At 39.6% G+C, this 15,981-nt stretch overlaps 1 long non-coding RNA gene across 1 annotated transcript in view; it reads left to right on the top strand.

Annotated features, from left to right (window-relative positions):
• The first annotated feature begins 157 nt into the window (after positions 1-157).
• LOC102752457 overlaps positions 158-15,981 on the top strand; it is a 43,258-nt gene continuing 27,434 nt past the window's right edge. Inside the window, exons 1-2 of the long non-coding RNA XR_435454.2 lie at positions 158-189; positions 1,566-1,657. This is a non-coding gene — a long non-coding RNA (uncharacterized LOC102752457). The remainder of the gene's footprint in view (positions 190-1,565; positions 1,658-15,981) is intronic.

Genomic DNA, 15,981 nt, shown 5'->3' with positions numbered 1-15,981 from the left:
TCCCTCGTCCCCCGCACGCCCGGGGCTGTGTCTCAGGAGACCCCACGGCCTGGTCCGGAGGCGTGTCTGGAACTCGGAGCAGGCGGGACGCTCGCCGGCGTCGCAGAGCCTGGGGTTCGAAACCCTGCTCCGGCAGTCTCTCCGCGACCTCGGACGACCGGCCTCGGGCGAGGCACCCCGGAGGCGGAGGTATGGTGGCAGCTCTTACTACAACCCCTGGTCCGTCCGCGGCTGCCCTGCACCGAGCAGGCGCGCAGCCGTGTTGCTAATGGAATGAAAGCTTCTGAAATTGAAAGCCCAAACGCCCCTACCCCCAGGTTGCCGGGCTGGCCCAGGGACCCGCAGCATCACCTGGCGGCTCGTTGGAAGCGCGCTTTCTCCCGCTCACCGTGACCCGCAGCCCAGCAACTTGGGTTCCCACAAGGCCTCCAGGCCACGCTGTGCGCGCAAGGCTGAGTCCCAAGCATGTTTCTGTTTATGCATTCAAAGGTGCCCCTTTATTTTCAGCCAAATGGGATGATTTCACAGTTCTCTGCACTCTGATTTTTCATGAATTAATGTCTGATGCGTTAACATACAACGGCTTGTAGTGCATAATACAATATAATCACAATAAATTATAGCATATATGAAATATAATTCCATTCTATTCGTTAATGTGAATAATACAATATTGTATAGTAACTTATACATATATAGTAGCAGTGTATACTGTAATATACTGTGCATGAGCACGTTACCTCTGTGCTCTTTGATAGCTGCATGGGTTTCTAGTGAGTGGCTTTATCGCAATTGATTTAATCAGTTTCTGGGAGTTAGGCCTTGGGTTGTCTGCAGCTTTTTTGCTACACACAGAGCATTCTGCTGCATGTGTCTTGGCCGCCTGGCACCAGTGATGCTGGTCGGGTATACGGAGACGTTAAAAACGTCCACAGCCCACTAGGCAGGTATGTAGGCAAACAGGAAACTTAAAAATACCAGGAAGTTGTGCTCACCAAGTTGCTTTAAATGTCAAGGTTTGGGCAGTTGAGTGGGGAAGGCCATGCATTTACCCTCAAACAGGAGCCCTGAGACACTGCACCTGGGGTGATTGAGGTCAGCATGCAAACCTCACTGCAGCTCCCTAATGAAAAAGAAGAAATACATCGAACATTTTCAGAATTAAAATATGCATTACTGAGCGCTGCTTCTGACTAGTTGATAAAATTGGTTCTATTGTCCTCTCCTTTCTTTGGTGTTCACCGAGCTGTTGAAATGATTGTGCAGAAGTGACGGGCTTGTAACAAGTGAAAAGAAATTCGCAAACGAGAGAACATTGCATGAGCTGAACCCAGAACTAACTGGCAGGTGAAATGCGAGTCTCACTGGCGCTTTTATCAGCTTTGTCTTCTGAGGGGATGGAGGGAACTGAATGATAAAGGTGCAGTTGCACCTGGATGGGCAGGTGGGCTGCCGAAGGTATGCAGGGTCTGGGCGGCCCTGAGAGAGGCTCATTCTGTAACCCTCAGTGAGTCCTAAAGTAGAGAGCACAGGTGCTGGGAGTTCTGACCCTACTTATCTTACAGGGTAAGGAGCCCTGCGAGGCCACAGATCTTGGACACCTGGATGGAGGATCTCCAGTCTTGGCTCCAGCGTCTTAGAGTGATGCTTGCACAGGGTAAGTCCCTAAAAAGTATTGCCGTTTCTTGGATATTCTGGATACAAGGCTTTTGTCAGATGTATTGTGAATATTTTTCTCCTTCTCTGTGGCTTGCCTGTTTGTTTTCTTCTTAATGGTTTCTTTCAAACTGCTGAGGTTTTAAATTTTGATGAAGTCCAATTTATCACTGTTTTCCTTTTGTGCTTTTTGTGTCCTTTATGAGAAATCTCTGTCTACCTAGGTCATGAAGATTTTCTCCTAGAAATTTGATTATTTTAGCTTTTATGTTTTGATCTGTGATCTGTTTTGAGTTAATTTTTGTGTGTGTTGTGGGGTAGGGTTTGTTGTTAAATTTTCCCCATAGGGATATCCAGCACCATTTATTGAAATGATTGTCCTCTTCTCATGGAACTGCTGTGGTACAGTTGTTAAAATTCAGTTGACTGTTTACATGTGATGTGTTCCTGGAGTTTGTGTTGGTTTCCATTGATGTGTATGCCCGTTTTTATGCCAATTATCACATAGTCTTGATTATTGTATTTTATGGGGAATACTGAAATCAAGTATTGTAAATCTTCCAACTTTGTCTTTCTTTTATAAAATTGTTTTGCCTGTTCTAGTCCTTTGCATTTCTGTATAATTCTTAGAATCAGCTCATCAGTTCTATAAAATGCCGGCTGGGATTTTGATTGGGATTGCATTGAATCTATAGATTGGGATTGCATTGGGAAAGTTGTCTTAACTCTACTGAGTCCTCCTGTCCATTAATATTTCAGTTGTTTGTTGCTGGTGCCAATTCATTTCTTTAGCATTTCGTTATGTGAGTTTCCCGTGTTTCAGTGGGAGAGTAGCTGGAATATTCGTGGTAACTGTGTTCACCTCCCTTGGCTCTCTACCCAAGCCCTGACCCCTGTCACATGCAGGAATCATGTGGGCCCCCCGCACGACTCCCCAAGCTAAGGTGTGAAGCAAGACATGTAGCCTGTGTAACTACTGTGACAAAATTCAGAAGCAGCAAAGGTCTCTCCGCTTAGAAAGAGATTTAGTGATTGTTTTAACACTCTTAACAGATCATGCCGACTGTACATAAAATGTTAAGATGAAAAGTAAATTTTTCTGCAGAAAAATGACAGTTGTACAGAATGCCTGGTATCTCCTCAACAACTCAATCTCAGAACCTTCAACTTTGGAAAGTGTGCTCTAATTGGTTCTTTCTGGGGCCAGAATGAGATCAACTTGGCAGCTAGGAATAATGCAGTTTTTAGTTCTTTTTCCCCTTTTGTATTTTCAGATAAACTTTAAAAGGTCAACCAGATCTGAGATACAAATTGGCAGGCAGAGTTGATGGTTATCTTATGTATATAAAAAGCAGTAGACAGTGACAGAGAATAAAACTGCTGTCTCTCTTATTATTGGATCTGCATTTAGCAGAGCATTCCTATTCTTCCAGCTCTCACTTCCCCCTACTCTTCCCTTCTTTTCAAAGTGACCATATTATCACTTTATTTTGGATTTTTCCATTTATTTTTCGTTGCTTTTCTGTTGATACATGTTTATACAAAGGAAATGTGGCGTCTTGGGTGGGATATTTCTCCCCACAAATGGTATTATGTTATACATGTTTTTTGATGTCTTTAAAAAATATGTTTTTATTGATTTTAGAGAGAGAAGAAAGGAGAGGAGAGAGAAATAGAAACATCAATGAGAGAGATACATCAACACGCCTCCTGCACACCCCTTGCTGGGGAGTGAGCCCACAACCCAGGCATATGCCCTGACCAGGAACTGAACCCTGACCTCCTGGTACATGGGTTGATGCTCAACCATCGAGCCAACATCAGGCAGGCTTTTTTTTTTTTTTAACTCTACAAAAGCATTGGAAGGTCCAGCCCTATGATTCCCTAATCCTTTTAACTGCTGCGTTCTAGTCCAGTGGGTGAAGTAGCAGAGTTTGTACTAAATCTCCTATTGCTGACTACCTAGGTTTCTAACTTTTCTTTATTAAAAATATTTCTATTGATTTCAGAGAGGAAGGGAGAGGGAGGGAGAGATAGAAACATTAATGATGAGAGAGACTCATTGATCGGTTGCCTCCTGCAGGGCCCACACTGGGGATCAAGCCCGCAACCCAGCCACGTGCCCTGACTGGGAATCGAACCATGACCTCCTGGTTCCTAGGTGGACGCTCAGCCACTGAGCCCTGCCAGCTGGGCCTGACTTCTCTTTATCATGAACACAGCTGCTCTTGCATCTTTGCACGTGCCTCCCTTTGCACACACGTGAGGGTCCTTTAGCATAGACATCAGGGTCATTGCTTTCCCAAGATAACTTTTCTCTTGTATTTTAGCAGCCTGTAGAAAACGGTCCTGCACATACCGGCTTGCTAGTAATTGAAGCAGCCATCAGTGTCACTGGGCAACAGGAGTGACACTTGCTCTTGCTTGAGTCTCTCCTTTTTTACTTTGTGTGGAGTTGGTTGGGGGACGGAGCAACAATAAGCCACCCATTTAGTGCGACGGCGTGGCTCAGGTCTACCGAATGGGTAGAGACCAAACTGAACCGATTTCTTGTGTTGTTTTCAGTATTATGAGCTTGTAAGAAACAGTATGTGAATGTCCCAAATTGGTTCCTTCACCTGTTACCACTTTCTGTAAAGTGACACCAACAACTCATACATGGATGATACACATGGTGTGTGTTTCTCAATACAGCAAAGAATCATTCCTTTTCCTGTAGACTTATTATATGATATTTCAAAAACTCAGTCTTTACTCATATTAACCAGGAAGTCATTTTGGCAGACAGATAGATTGATAGTGACCTTTAGCTAGGCCTTCTATTTTAAGATTATTTGTTTCATAAAGGACACTTGACCTAATGGGTTGCAATTTTTTTTTTTTAAACCAGTACAGAGCTTTGATGAATTAATGCTTGCTAATGGTCCCTATCCCACATACATTGCGTTCTCTCTTTTAAAATCTAGGAGTTAAAGTAGCATATACATGGTTAACGATGTTTCTTTCTCATTGATGTTTCTATCTCTCTATCCAAAATAAATAAAAACATTTAAAAAATAAATATGTATTATAAAGTGGAAAGTGACTATTTAAAAGTGCCATGTCCCATGATCAGACACCAGTTACCATATTCCCACCATTTGGCATGGGTGGTGGTTATCCCCAGGTTTGTGCGTGGCAACAGGAAAAAGATAAATGGGTGGAAGGAATGGGAGCGAATGTACGGATGAATGGACTTACAGAGAACATACCGTCCACATTTCCCCTGTGACGTTGCTTCAGTGCGACTACATGGTAAATGTACACGTGACACTCGGATGTAAAAATGTCCAACACGAGATGCAACATGTTCCTTTCATAGACATCTTAGAATTTCTTATATGGAAACATGAATAAGAGTTCCAGAAACATTTTGTTGTTGTGTGCCATTTCGGGGTTCTTACAAAGCTGTCACTGTGTCTCTGGCGATGTTTTCTGCCTCTGTCGCTGCTTGTTGGGTGTCAGCAAGGTGCCCTGGAAGTGTGAATGGCTTTCTCTCACGTTCACCTCTGTGTGCTTGCCAGTTGTCACAATATATTAGTGAGCACTATTTAATCCTGTTATCTTAAAAATAACACAAGGGAAAATATTTAGAAAAAGTGTACACACTACAGCCAGACCTCAGCTTATCTATAATAACAAAAGCGTAATATGGTAATTAGATCGACGTCCTTCCAGACAAAGCCCGGGCTTCGAGGAAAGCCGAAAGCCGGTGCCAGCAGCCAGGGGAAGGAAGGCCTACGCTTGCACGAATTTTGTGCATCGGGCCTTTAGTCTCAAATAAAAGCCACTAGTTCCATTCAGGTAAAGTGCTTGCGGAATCCAGGGTGGCTTCTTTCTTTTGAATGGGTTGTTTGATTTATTTGTGTGTTTTTTTTCATGCCTTTTGTAATTCTTCCCCACCCTCACAAAACCACCATTCTGCTTTCTGTCACTTCATGTTAGTTTGCATATCCTAGAATTTTATGTAAGTGGGATTAAACAATATGGTGGGGGGTTTTTGGGTTTGTTTTTGGCTTCTTTCACTCAGCATAATTATTTCGAGATTCATCCATACTGTACATTATTGTGTAGCAAGAATCATTCCTTGTTATCACAGAGTGGTGTGGACATTTAAGTTGTTTCCTGTTTTAGGCGATTACGAATAGAGCTCTGAACATTCACATACAAACCTTTGAAAGGACACTAAACGGCTTTTATTCCTCTTGGGTAAATACATAGGAGTGAAATGCCTGGATCATCCCTTTTTCTTTTCAAGAAACTGACAAATTGTTTCCCAAAGTGGTTGTGCCATTTTGTATTCCCATCAGCTTTAGAGGAGAGTTTCAGTTCCTCTGCATCTTGCCAATATTACGGTCCATCTTATTTCGCCATGTAACAGGTATGCAGTGGTATCTCATTTTGGTTTTAATTTGCATTTTTTAAATGACTAATGATGTTGAGTATTTTTGTGTGTGTTTATTTACAATTTATCTCTCTTCTTTAGAGAAGTGTCTGTTCGAATCCCTTATGCATTTTTATTGGGTTGTTTTCTTATTATTGAGTTTTCAAAGTTCTCCATGTATTCTGTATACAAATCCTTCATCAGATAAATGATTTTCAAATATTTTCTCTAGGTTTGTGACTCTTAATGGTGTTTTTTGTTTGTTTGTTTTTAGAGCAGAAGTTTTAAATTTTGATAAAATCCTATTTATTTATTCCTTCATGCATCACTCTTGTTATATCTAAGATAGCTTTGCCTAATGGAAAGTTACAAAGGTTTTTTCCTATGTTTTTCTTTGGAAGTTTTATAATTTTAGATTTTACATTTAGGCTTAGGAAATAAATGTCATATTTTGTTAAATACTTTTTCTATGTCAATTGAGATGATCATGGTTTTTAAATTTCTTAATTTAAGGTAAATTACATTGATTTTTCAAATGTTAAACCATCCCTACATTTCTTGGACAAACTCCACTTGGTCAGGATGTGTTATCTGTTTTAGATATTGTTGGATCCAATTTTCTAAATGTTAGTAATTTTGCATGCTCATTAAGGATATTGGTCAGTAATTTTCTTTTCTAGTAATGTCTTTGTCTGGCTTTGGTATCAGGGTAATATTGGCATCATTGAATAAGTTGGGAAGAATTCTCTCCTTTTCTGTTTTCTAGAAGAATCTCTGTAGAATTGGTGTTATTTCTTCCTTAACTGATGGGTAGAATTCTCCAGGGAAGCCATTTGGGCCTGGGATCTTCCTTGTGAAGGTTTTCACTATTGCCCTGCTGGTGTGACTCAGTTGGTTGAGCCTTATCCCAGGCACCAAGAGGTTGCTGGTTGGATTCCTGCTCAGGGCACATGCCCGGGTTGTGGGCTTGTGTTTGCCCGTTGTCATGATATATTAGTGAGCACTATTTAATCCTATGTTATCTTAAAAATAACACAAGGGAAATATTTAGAGAAAGTATAAACACTACAGCCAAACCTCAGCTTATCTCAAATAAAAACCACTAGTTCCATTCAGATAAAAATACCCAATAGGGCATTTTTGCACACTAGGGCAGTGGCAGCCAATTAATGTTTTTCTTTCATTGATGTTTCTATCTCTCTCCTCCTTTCTCTCTCTCTCTTTCTCTCTCTCTCTCTCTAAAAAATCAATAAAAAATTATTTTTTTAAAAGTTTTCATTATTAATTCAAGTTCTTCTATAGATATAGGACTAATCAGGTTATCAATTTCTTCTAAGTGAGCTTTTATAGTTTGTGTCTTTCAAGGAAATTGTTTCACCTAAGTTGTTGAATTTATTGATATAAAAGTTTTTCATACTATTACTGCCTTATTTTCCATTTCATATTTGCACACTCTGTAGTGATATCACCTCCCTCATTCCTGATATTGGTAATTGTGTCCTCTCTTCATTTTTCTGATTTGTCTTTTAATAAAGGTTCTTCAATTTTACTGATCTTCCCTGGGACCACCTTCTAGTTCCATTGATTTTTCTCTATTACTTTTCTGTTTTCTATTTCATTGATTTCTGCTCTGACCTTGGTCATTTACTTTATTCTACTTTAGCTTTAATTTGCCTTTATATTTTTAGTTTTTTCTTTTAAGGTGGACACTGAGGCCATTGATTTGAGACCATTCTTTTTTAATAATGGCATTTAGTGCTGTAAATTTTCCTTCATGTACTACTTTAACAGCATATCACACCTTTGGATCTGTTTTTATTTTCATTCAGTTCAAAATATTTTTTTTTTTTTTTAAATATATTTTATTGATTTTTTACAGAGAGGAAGGGAGAGAGATAGTCAGAAACATTGATGGGAGAGAAACATCCATCAGCCGCCTCCTGCACATCTCCTACTGGGGATGTGCCCGCAACCCAGGTACATGCCCTTGACCGGAATCGAACCTGGGACCCTTCAGTCCGCAGGCCGAGGCTCTATCCACTGAGCCAAACCGGTTTCGGCAGTTCAAAATATTTTTGACTTATTTTTTGATTCACAGGTTAGTTAAAAGGGTATTTTTTAGTTTCCTGATATTTGGGGAGTTTTAAAAAGACCTTCCTTTTGTTGATTTCTAATTTAATTCTATTGTGGTAGGGAAATGTGTTATTTGAAAAGAATGTGTATTCTGCTGTTGTTGGATGAAGTGTTCTATATATGTCAATAAGGTCAGATTAGTTGCTAGTATTATTAAATCTTTAAAAAATCCTTTCTAATTTTCTGTTGACTTGTTCTACCAATTACTGAGAGAGGATATTGAAATCTTTGGCTATAATTGTGGATTTGTTGCTCTCCTTGAGTTCTGTAATTTCTTGTTTCATGCGGCTTGAATCTGTTCTTAGGTTAAACATTTAAAATTCTTTTGACTTCTTGATGAGTTCATCATTATGAAATGACTTCCTTTATCCTGGTAACATTCCTTTCTCTTAAATCTATGAAATTTTGTATGATATAAGTAAGTATAGCTACTCCAACAAATGATTAGTATTAGCATAGTATACCTTTTTCTATATATTTACTTTTAACCTATATTTGTGCTTTTATATTTAAAATGTGTTTTTGTTGTTATTGTTAATCATCACCTGAGAATACATATTTTTTAAAAATCAATGGAAAATATTGTTATTGATATCAGAGAGGAAGGGAGAGGGAGAGAGAGATAGAAACATCAGTGATGAGAGAGAGTCACCGATCAGCTGCTTCCTGCATGGCTCCACACTGGGGATCGAGCACACAACCATGCCCTGACTAGGAATTGACCGTGACCTCCTGGATCATAGGTGGATACTCAACCACTGAGCCACACCAGCTGGGCTCCATTGATTTTTTTTAAAATTGTTTAAAGTATTACATATGTCTTCTTTTTCCCCCATTGACCCCTTCCTGACCATTCCCACCCCCCAGCAGGCCTATGACACTATTGTCTGTGTCCATGGGCTATGCATATATGCATATGAACTCTTTGGTTGTTTCTGGATCTGTTTTTGTTCATCAGTTTATGTTGTTCATTATATTCCACAAATGAGTGAGATCATGTGATATTTATCTTTCTCTGACTGGCTTATTTCACTTAGCATAATGCTCTCCAGGTCCATCCATGCTGTTGCAAATGGTAAAAGTTCCTTCTTTTTTATAGCAGCTTAGTATTCCATTGTGTAGCTGTATGTCCACTTTGGAGAAGTGTCTAAAGGTGCTAAAGCCATCTGTATGTCCACTTTGGAGAAGTGTCTAAAAGTGATAAATACCACAGTTTTTAAATCCACTTATCTGCTGATGGGCACTTGGGCTGTTTCCAAATCTTTTCAAAGAGAGTGGAAGAGAGGGAGGGTTGGGTGTGGAGGGAGAAGGAGAGAGAGAGAGAGAGAGAGAGAGAGAGAGAGAGAGAGAGAGAGCGCGAGCGCGCAAGCACCCAACAGGGGGCAGAGATCAAACCTGCAACTGATGCATGGGCTGATGCTCTAACCACTGAGAAACCCCGGCCAGGGCTAAAATGTATTTTTTTAAGGCAGCATACATTTTGCTTTTATAGCCATTCTGAAAATCTCTACCTTTTAATTGGTTTATTTAAACCATTCACATTTAATGAGACTATTGATATGGTTATTAAAAATTTTTTAATGTTTTTATTGATTAAGAAATATTTTTACTGATTTCAGAGAGGAAGAGAGAGGAAGGAATAGAAATATCAATGATGAGAGAGAATCACTGATGGGCTGCCTGCTGCACACCCCCTACTGGGGATCAAGCCCGTAACCTGGCCATGTGCCTTGACTGGGAATTGAACTGGTGACCTATTGGTGTATAGGACAGTGATGGTGAACCTATGACACGCGTGTCAGAGGTGACACATGAACTCATTTTTTTGGTTGATTTTTCTTTGTTAAATGGCATTTAAATATATAAAATAAATATCAAAAATATAAGTCTTTGTTTTACTATGGTTGCAAAGATCAAAAAATTTCTATATGTGACACGGCACCAGAGTTAAGTTTGGGTTTTTCAAAATGCTGACACGCCGAGCTCAAAAGGTTCGCCATCACTGGTATAGGATGACTTGCAACCAGATTTAAATTTATCATCTTACTATTTACTGTCTATTTGTTCTATATGCTTTTTGTTCCCTTTTTTTGCTTTTTATGTATCTTTTACTTCTTGAGATTTTATGGTTCCATTTACCCCCTTGCTTGGCTTATTAGCTATAACTCTTCATTTTATTACTTTCGTGTTTGCTGTAGGATTCATAATACACATTTTTAATTCACCATGGTCTACCACGAAGTGATATTATACCACTTCATAACTCATATAAACATTTCACAATAGTATACTCCCATTTCCCCCACCTGAGTTTTATGCTATTGTTGTTATATTTTACTTTCACATATGCTATAAATCCCACACAACATTGTCGTCATTTTAGTTAAACAGCAAGTTATCCTTTAGGAGACTGTCATGTGCTTATTTATAGAGTTACCATTCCTGGTGCTTTTCACTTCTTTGTGAAGATCCAGACTTCCATCTGGTATTGTTTTCCTTTTGTCTGAAGGATTTCCTTTAACATTTCTTGTTTGTTTTTTAAATCTTTATTGTTGAAAGTATTACATATGTTCCCCTTTCCCCTCTATTGACCCCTTCCAACCCACCCCTGCCCCTACCCCAGGCCTTCACCACACTATTGTCTGTGCTCATGGGTTGTGCATAGATGCATACAAATTCTTTGGTTGATCTCTTCCCACCCACCCTTGCCTTCCCTCTGAGATTTGACAGTCTGTTCCATGCTTTTATGTCTCTGGATCTCTTTTGCTCATCAATTGATTTTATTCATTGGGTTCTACATATGAGGGAGATCATATGATACTTGCCTTTCTCTGATTGCCTTATTTCGCTTAGCATAATATTCTCCAGGCCCCTCAATGCCATCTCAAAGGGTAAGAGATCCTTCTTTTTTACTGCTGCATATTATTCCATGGTGTAAATGTACCACAGCTTTTTAAATCCATGCATCCACTGATGGGCACTTGGCTTTTTCTAGATCTTAGCTATTGTAAGTTGCACTGCTGTGAACGTAGGGGTGCATATATTCTTTCTGATCGGTGTTTCAGGTTTCTTAGGATATATTCCTAGAATGGGATCACTAGACCAAATGGCAGTTCCATATTTAATGTTTTGAGGAAACTCCATACTGTTCTCCATAGTGGTGGCATTAGTCTGCATTCCCACCCACAGTGTTCTAGGGTTCCCTTCCCTCCACATCCTTGCCAGCACTTGTCATTTGTTGATTTGTTGGTGTTAGCCATTCTGACAGGTGTGAGGTGATACCCTATTGACCTTTTAATATGTTTCTCTCTGATGATTAGTGATTTTGAGCATTTTTTCATATGTCTCTTGGCCATCTGTATGTCCACTTTGGAGAAGTGTCTAAGTCCTTTGCCCATTTTAAAATTGGATTGTCTTCTGTTAAGTTGTATGAGTTCCTTGTATATTTTGGATATTAACCCTTTACCAGATGTATCATTGGCAAATATATTCTCCCTTAAAATTTCTTGTAAGAATCCGAAGATTTGTTTCAGCTTTTATATGTCTGATAAAGTCTGCCTTCATTTTTGAAAAATATTTTCTCAGGTTATAAAACTTGAGATTAAGAGCTCTCTTTTCTTTTTTCTTTTGGTATTTTAAAGATGGTATTCCACTACCTTCTAGCCTGCATTATTTCCAACAAGAAATCTGCCATAATCCTTACCTTTTCTCCATTATACACAGCATGTCTTTTTTCCTCTGTGTTTAAAAAAAGTTTAAAGGTGATAAAATACACATAAATTTTACCATCTTAACCATTTTAAGTGTACAGTTCAGTGGTGTTAAATACATTCACATTGTGCATCATCATTTATCTCCAGAATTATTTTTATCTTACTCTAGAGGCCCAGTGCATGGATTTGTGTACCGGTGGGGTCCCTCGGCCTGGCCTGCGGGGATTGTGCGAAACCAGCTCTCTGACATACCCCGAGGGGTCCCAGATTGTGAGAAGGTGCAGGCCAGGCCGAGGACTCCACTGGTGCACAATTGGGGCCAGAGAGGGGCTGTGGGAGGGCTCCAGGGTGTGTCTGGCCCATCTCGCCCAGTCCTGGTTGACCAGACTCCAGCAGCAAGCTAACCTACCAGTTGGAGTATCTGCCCTCTGGTGGTCAGTGGGTATCATAGCTGGTTGAACGGTTGAACGATTGGTTGGACACTTAGCATATTAGGCTTTTATTATATAGGATAACTAAAACTCTGTACCCATTAAACAATAACACCTGATTATTCCCTACGAGAACCCTGGCAACCATCCTTTTATAGACTGCCTATGAATTTGACTATTATAGGTATCTCATATGAGCGGAATTATACATTTGTCTTTTTGTGACTGGCTTATTTCACTTAGCATAATGGCCTCAAGGTTCATCCATGTTGTAGAATGTGCCAGAAATTCCTTTTTGCAGCTGAATAATATTCCATTGTATGTGTCTACAACATCTTGTTTACCCATTCATTCATTGATGGACACTTGGGTTGCTTCTACCTTTTGGCTATTGTGAATAATTCTGCTATGAACAGGAATGTACAGATATCTCTTCAAGACCTTGCTTTTAATTCTTTTGGGTATATACCTAGAGTGGAATTGCTTTACTAATTTGGGTATATACCCAGAGTGGATCATATGATATTCTATGTTTACTTTTTGAAGGAACTGCTATCTTGTTTTCCATAGCACTGGCACCATTTTACATTCCCTCCAATAATGAATGAGGGTTCCAACTTTTCTAATACTCAGCAACACCTACTTTCTTTTTTTTAAGTAGCCATCCTAATGAGTGTGAAGTGGTATGTCATGTGATTTTGATTTGCATTTTTCTAATGATTAGTGATGTTGAACACCTTTTTGTGTACTTATTGACCATTAGTATACCTTCTTTGGAGAAATGTCTATTCAGATTGTTTGATAGTTTTTAAATTGTGGTGTTTATATTTTTTGTTGTTGTTGGGTTATGGAAGTTCTTTATATATTTTGTGAATGTTTGCTTCATATCTTTAGATCTGTGGTGTTAGCATGTTATAATCATTATATTCTTGGTATATTGATTCCTTTATCATTACATAATGTCTTTTTTTCTCTCTTATAATAGTTTTGATTTAAAGTCTATTTTGTCTGATATTAGTGTAGCCACCCATTCTCTTGTGGTTACTATTTGCATGGAATAACTTTTCCCATCCTTTCACTTTTTTTAAATAGATATTTTTATTGATTTCAGAGAGAAAGGGAGAGGGAGATAGAAAGGTCAGTGATGAGAGAGAATCATTGATTGTCTGCCTCCTGCACGCCCCCTTCTGGGGGTCAAGCCTGCAACCCAGGCATGTGCCTGATCAGGAATTGAATGGTGACCTCCTGGTTCCTAGCTTGATGCTCAATCACTGAGCCACACTGGCTGGGCACAGGCCAGTTGTTTTATTTATTTATTTAATTTTTTAAAATGTATTTTTATCTATTTCAGAGAGGAAGGGAGAGGGATAGAAACATCAATAATAAGAGAGAATCATTGATTGGCTGCCTCCTGCACGCCACCTACTGGGGATCAAGCCCACAACCCGGGCATATGCTCTTGATCGGAATCGAACCTGGGACCCTTCAGTCTGCAGGCCAACACTCTATCCACTGAGCCAAACCAGCTCGGGTCCATCCTTTCACTTTTAATCTATGCATGTCCTTAGGTCTAAAGTGAGTCTCTCATAGACAGTATATGGTCGGATCCTGTTTTTTAAATCATTCTGCCAGTCTGTGTCTTTTAATTGGGTAGTGTAATTCATTTACATTTAAACTAATTCCTGATAGGGAAGGATTGACGGTTGCTGTTTTATTTTTCTAAATGTCTTGTAGCATTTTTTGTCCCTCATTTCCTTCCCTACCACCTCCTCTTTGTGTTTAGATGATTTGTTTTTGTACTGTTACCTTTTGATTCCCTTCTCATTTCCTTTGTATATATTTTCTATACATCTTCTCTGTGGTAATGGGGATTGCATATGACATCCTAAAGTTATAACAGTCTACTTAAACTTTTAACTACTTAACTTCGCTCACAAACAAAAATTCTTCCTTTTTTTTTTTTTTTGGTTAATTCTCACCTGAGGATATTTTTCCATTGATTTTTTTCCACTTTACTATTACAAATACTAGTACATGTCTTTTTCCCCCATTGACCTCCCCCAGGCCTCACCTACCCCCTGGCACATGCCTTCCCCACCTTCTCCTCAGTGTTGTGTGTCCATTGGTAGTGGAAGGGAGGGGGAGAGACAGAGAGAGAAACATTGATGTGAGAGAGACACATAAATTGGTTGCCCCCTGCACATGGTCCAATCAGGGCCTGAGATCGAGCCTGCAACTGAGGTAGGTGCTCTTGTCTGGAATGGAACCCAGGAAACTTCAGTCTGTGGACTGATGCTCTATCCACTGAGCCAAACTGGCCAGGGCAAATTCTACTTCTTTATAACTCCATTTACCCTCCTTTTGTTGTTGATGTCACACATTACATTATTATATTTATGTCTCCACTAATATAGATTTAGAATTATTTTGTCTTTTAAATTCTATGAAAGAATAAAAAGTTGAGTTAAGAAACAAAATGACAATAATGCAGGTTTTCATTTATTCATATATTTACCTTTACTGGAGAACTTTACATTAAATATGACTTTGAGTTACTGTCTAGCATCCTTTCATTTCAACTTGAAATTCTCCCTTAGCAGATCCTGTAAGGCAGGTGTGATGGTAATGAATTTCTTTAGCTTTTGTTTATCTTGGAATGTCAATTTCTCCCTCATTTTTTAATGTCACTTTGTCATGTAGAATATATGGTTGAGAGTTTTTTTCCTTTCAGCATTAAAAAAAAAATTTCCCTCCAGATTGACAAATAAAAACTGTATATATTTAAGGTGTACAACAATGAAATTTGATGTCCATGTACATTATGAAAGAATTACCACTGTGAAGCTAGTTAACACAGCCATTACCCTACATAGTTACCCTCTTTTTGTGTGTGGTGAGATCTATTTTAGCAAATTTCAATACAGTATTATTAACTAACCATGCTGTGCATTAGATCCTCAGAATTTATTAATCTTATAACTGGAAGTTTTACCCTTGACCAGCATCTCCCCATTCCCCCCACCTCCCAGCCCCTGGCAGCCACATTCTATTCTGTGCTTCTGTGAGTTTGACTGTTTTAGATTCCACATAATGAGTGAGATCATACAGTAATTGTCTTTTTCCTGTCCTACTTGTTTCCCTTACCATATGTCCTTTAGTTTACTCACGTTGTGTGAAATGGCAGGATTTCCTTCTTTTCTAAGGCTGAAAATATTCCATTGTGTGTGTATACAAATGGATATACAGGGTGGAACACAAGTAGATTTACAGTTGTTCATATCCTATCTAATAAAGAGGTAATATGCAAATTGACCATCACTCCAAGACACAAGATGGCCACCCCATGTAGTCAAAGATGGCCAGCAGAGGAGGGCAGTTGTGGGCGATCAGAGGCCTTCAGGGGAAGGCAGTTGGGGGTGAGATCAGGCCAAGGGGGGAGAGCAGTTGGGAGCAACCAGGCCAGCAGGGGAGGGCAGTTGGTTGGTGGGTGAGATCAGGCTAGCACGAGAGGGCAGTTGGGGGCAACCAGGCAGGCAGGTGAGCAGTGAGGAGCCACTGGTCCCAGATTGTGAGAGGGATGTCTGACTGCCAGTTTAGGTCCGATACCACAGGGATCGAGCCTAAA

Source organism: Myotis davidii, unplaced genomic scaffold (assembly GCF_000327345.1).
Source record: "Myotis davidii unplaced genomic scaffold, ASM32734v1 scaffold1115, whole genome shotgun sequence".
Taxonomy (NCBI): Eukaryota; Metazoa; Chordata; class Mammalia; order Chiroptera; family Vespertilionidae; genus Myotis; species Myotis davidii.
Note: the sequence above shows the minus strand (reverse complement) of the source record. Positions and strands in the feature narration are given on the sequence as shown.